Consider the following 5,497-nt stretch of genomic DNA (forward strand, 5'->3'; position numbering starts at 1 on the left):
TTCTTGAGTTTCAGTTGGTCTGTGAATTGTATCTTGGGTATTTTGAGCTTCTGGGCTAATATCCACATATCAGTGAGTGCATACCATGTGTGTTCTTTTGGGATTGGGTTACCTCACTCAGGATGAAGTATTTTAGTTCCATCCATTTGCCTAAGAATTTCATGAAATCATTGTTTTTAATAGCTGCATAGTACTCCATTGTGTAATTGTACCCCATTTTCTGTATCCATTCCTTTGTTGAGGGACATATTGGTCCTTTCCAGCTTCTGGCTATTATATATAAGGCTGTTATGAACATAGTGGAGTAATGTCCTTATTTCATGTTGTAGCACTTTCTGGGTATTTGCCCAGGAGTGGTATTGCTTGATCTTCCAGTAGAACTAGGTTCAATTTTCTGAGAAACTGCTAAACTGATTTCCAGAGTGGTTGTACCAGCTTGCAGTCCCACCAGCAATGGAGGAGTGTTCTTCTTTCTCCACATCCTTGCCAGCATCTGCTGTCACCTGAGTTTTTAATCTTAGCCATTCTGACTGGTATGAGATGGAATTTCAGGGTTGTTTTGATTTGCATTTCCCTGATGACTAAGGATGTTGAACATTTCTTTAGGTTCGGTGCTTCTCAGTTGCTCAAACTCTTTGACATACATCAAACTGTAGTGTTAACTTTCTTGCTTTAGCAGTCATTGAAATATCTCTTTGGAATCATCCAGGCTAATCTCAGACTGTCTTTGCAGCAATAGTTATAATCAAAACTAAGTAATAAATGAATGCCAGTTGTTCAATAAAATTATGAACTTACTATGAATATTTTCAAAGATAGATTGGTTCAGTTGACAATCAATTGTGAGCTGTGAATTCAGTTAATTCATCTGTCCACATCTTCAAAACATATCCTTTAGTTGGTACATGAAGGAGCTTTAACGATGGACTCTTGATTCTTTGAAAGCGTTCTATTGAAGTAATGTGAATAATTGATCAGGTTGTAACAGCAACATTTTATTGTGTTGAATATTTTTACACTTTGAGCAAAACTCTGAGGAATTAAACTTATGAACAGAAATATTTGTTTGTACTCACATTTTGGAAGCATCTGTGTGTCATGTCTGGAAAGCTGGTATGGAGAAGAGTGATTCACAACCCTGTAGCTAAGAAGGACAGAAAGGAAACCTAACACTACTGTGTTTCTCCTTAGCTCCTTCTCATTCACACAGACTAATACAAAGCACCAGCCATATCCAGTAAATTCTCATTTGGCTTAATCTACTCTGGAAATCTCCTGACATATATCTTTAGTGGTATATGCTATTAGTATCCCAGAATCTTTGAATACCATCAAAATAACAATATTAATCATCCATAACATCAGAGGGAATACCAAGTGCCTGATTTTTTTGTGTATTGCAAGTTCTTGATATTGTTTCATCTTTCTAGAATTACTAAAGCTTAATTTCCCAGCAATTTGCTTTTTGTAAATTATATAGAAGTCTCTAATTAGCAAGAGAATTCTCCTATTAAATGTCATTGATATCATTTGTGAAAACTACAAATGAAAAAATATGTACTATGTATAATGTAAGTATGCAGAAGGCCCATGTAAAAATGCCAAGATAAATATGCTAGAGAAAGCACAATGCTGTGGAATTCTGTTCCCAACTGTTCTCCAAACTGGCTGATCTCTAAAACAGGCTCTACTTAAGCAAGTGCAATACTTCTTTCCTTCTTACAATTATTAACCATAATTAGCAATATGCTAAATTTTTGAAATTTAGCAAAATGTAACACATTGTCTATGTAGGTCTTGAAACTTTTCCAAGTAAAAATTACAAGGTGTTTTGTTTTTTAAATATTCACAAAGGATACCTTTCAAGGACAGTGAGGTGTCAATTATGCCCTTAGTTTGCCAAGACTCTTAAGCACATTTCATATTTTTGTTCTTGATTTGAAATATATGTCTTGTGAATATTCCCCTTGCCATTTCTTGATAAGTAACACTATATGAAACTAACATTTGCTACCACATTAAGTGTTTACTTTTTCACCTAGCAATTCTCAAACATTTCCTTTTGGTTCTCTAAAGCCAATAATATTGCATTGATTATACCTTTCTTTTCTGCTTTTGTTTGTGGTAGGTTTTGAAACAAAACCTTACACTTTAAAACAAGTTATCATAGGCCTCATCATTTCCAGATTTATGGCTGTTAAGATTGGATGACTATGCTGTTATGTTGTCATTTTAAAACATTATTTGTTGAAAATAATATATTCTTAGAAATACAACTAGTACAGGACAATTAATCTTCAGAAAATAGAGCTTTAACCTACTAGTATATATATATAATTAATCAAACTATATAATATAATTAATATAAACAAACTAGTATATATTAATAAACATTAATATTTAATTTCTATTTACTTGATTATTATTTGATTAAAATATTTTACCTAGAACAAGTTTATAATTTTGTTTTGGTCAAATAATGGTGTTTATTAGGGTTACTTATAGGAGCATGGGTGAGTCATGGATGGACATGTACATCATTCAGAAGTCCCAACCACTGTCTATGAAACACCTTTTCATTTGGCTCTACATCTACAGGAGAATCAACACAACTTATAGTCAGAGTACCACCTATCAGTTGAGAGTTGTTTTGTCTCTAGTTATCTGGTCAGTTTTGGAGAAGGTACCATGAGGTTCTGAGAAAAACCTCATGTATTCTTTTGTTTTATGGTAAAATGATCTATAGATATCTGATAAATACATTTGGTTCATAACCTCTAATAGTTTCACTGTGTCTGTGTTTAGTTTCTCTTTCAACGACCTGTTCATTAGTGAGATTGAGGGGTTGAAGTCTCCCACTATTATTGAGTGAGGTTCAATATGCATTTTTAGCTTTAGTAAAGTTTCTTTTATGAATGTGGGTGGCCTTGCATTTGGATCATATATATTCAGAATTGAGACTCTCTTGGTGGATTTTTCTTTTGGTAAGTATAAAATGTACATTTCATCTTGCTTGATAATTTTTGGTTGAAAGTCTCCTATTTTCACGAGAAAGGATTTTAGGTCAGCTTCCTGATTTTCAGGTATGTTGGTACATTCAGGGCCTGCTTTGGTGGGAGAACTGGGTTTTGATGATGGCCATGTATATTGGTTTCTATTGCTTATGGTTTTGTGCTTGCTTCTTGCCACCTGGTTATCCCTGGTGTTTGCTCATCTGGGTGACTCTGTCTATAGTCAGTCTCTTTTGTCCCTGGGTTGCTTCAGGTTTCCCTGTAGGCCTTCAGTCCTGTCTGTAGTAGGACTCCTGTGAGGTGTTCCATTTGGAGCGATCCTCAGAGTAGCAGAGAAACTGCTAATCTGTTGCCTTGGCTGCAGCAGATCTCCTGGAAAGCCTTCAGACTTGTTTTCCTCGGTAAAGCTGTTCTCCATTTCTACAGACTATGGTTTCTTTTTCCTTGTGTGAAGCAGAACTCCAGGAAGGCTTTCATTCTGTTGGGTCATTTGCCTTGTGTGCCACAAAACTTCCAGGATTTCTTCAGACTGTGTTGTCTGCAGCCCAGTTGCCCTCTGTACAGAGGAACTCCTGAAATGCCTTGAAGCTCTGGTGTTTTCATGAGAGGAGATAAACTGGTGATCAGTTCCTCAGTTGTCCTGTTTTTAGAAGAACAACTGGTATGCCTCAGGCTGTGGTGTCAGTTGCCCTGAGTACAGCAGATCTGGAATACTTCAGGATGTGGTGTCTTCAGGGGAGCTGACTAGCTAGCAGTCTGTCACAACAGAAAGTACCAGCTGGAAGGGCAGTAGAATTCTGTGGACAAAAGTTGAAGGGTGATGGGTCCCAAGTTCACTGGATTCCCAGCAGCTGCTGTGGGAGTTCGGGAATATATATGCTGCGGGCCTCAGAGAAGCCCCTGTACCCTGTATGTTGCATGGTTGGTGGCTCAGTCTCTGGAAGGGTCTGGGTTAGCTGAGACTGCTGGTTTTCCTATGGTGTCTCTCTTCATTTTAGCTCCTTCAATCCTTCCCCCAATTCCTTCGTAGCTGTCAGAGACTTCAGTCCAATTGTTGGGTGTAAGTATCCTCATGTGTCTCAGTCAGCTACTTTGCAGGGCCTCTCAAAGGACAGCCATGCTAGGTCTTATCTATAAACCTACCATAGCATAAATAATAGTGTGAGGATTTGGTACCCCCATCCCATGAGATGGATCACAATTTAGGCCAGTCACTGGACACCCTTTCCTTCAGTCTCTTCTCCATTATTGTCCCTGCAGTTCTTTTAGACAGGAACAATTCTCAGTCATAAATTTTGACCATGATTTGATAACCCTGTCCCTCATCTTAGGGCCCTGTCCCTGAACTAGAGTTTGGGCACTGAGTGCCTTTGTTGTGGATGGCTCTGTGCTGCATGCATTTTGATGTTAATTCTGCTCTCCCAGGAGGGGTTGTCTGGAATGAGGAATGCACCACTCAGGTGACTTCTCCCGAACCTCCCTGAATGAATAAAGGGATCAATCACTGGTCATATAGGCAGGACTTCTGGGTTGAACTGAGGGAGAAAGGAAGCAGGCAAGAGTTGGGAGCTTTTGAATAGGGGATAGCAAAAGGGCAGGATGTAGATGCTCATGTCTCCCAGTTTTATGGCAGATTCACCAGGATTTGCCACTGGAGGGATTAGATTTAATATGGCTTACAAGATTGAGATTCTAGTTGTTGCACCCAGAGATTGAGTTACCATTGTTTCTGAACTGTTTGTGAGGTGTTTTTCTTCTCGCAGTGACTGGGTTCCAGAGAGAAAGGTAAGGCAGGAAAGTGGTTTGCCTGATGTGTACCACAAAGGCTGTGGGGGTATTAAAGCATGGGGCTGGTGTGGTAGTGACCAGCCAGTGTGAACTTAGAGAGTTGAGTGGAGACATTTCAGGAATCATTGGGCCAGAGAGACTGAGGAGATGAGAAACCCTGCTGGTATCATGCAGCCCTCAAGTTCCCAGAGTAGTGAGCAATATCAGTATTTTTTCTTAATATTTCCTGCAACTTTCCCCTTCCCCACTGTTGTCATTTTGACTAAGATCACCCCAATTGAATCATGGGAGTCTCTCATATTAAAGATCTCTGAGACTTTTGAGAGACCCCCCCCCCACTGTCCATTCCCAAAAGCTGCAAATGTCCATTCTCTTGGCCCTTGGGATTCTCTCCTGACTGCCAACTCAGTGCTATGAATTTTCCTCTTAGCACTGCTTTCACTGTGTCCCATAACTTTGGGTATGCTGCGTCTTAATTTCATTGAATTCTATAAAGACTAAAATTTGTCTTTATTTCTTCCTTGAGTAGAGAGTTGTTTAGCTTCCATGAGTAAGTGGATTTTCTGTTGTTTTTGTTGATAGTGACATCCAGAGGTGATCTGATAGTATGCATGTGATTATTTCAATTTTCTTATATCTGTTGAAGCTTTTCTTGTGACCGTATATATGGCCAATTTTGGAGAAGGTATCAGAATGTG

This window comes from Mus musculus, chromosome 1 (genome assembly GCF_000001635.26).
Source record: "Mus musculus strain C57BL/6J chromosome 1, GRCm38.p6 C57BL/6J".
In the NCBI taxonomy this organism is placed as follows: domain Eukaryota; kingdom Metazoa; phylum Chordata; class Mammalia; order Rodentia; family Muridae; genus Mus; species Mus musculus.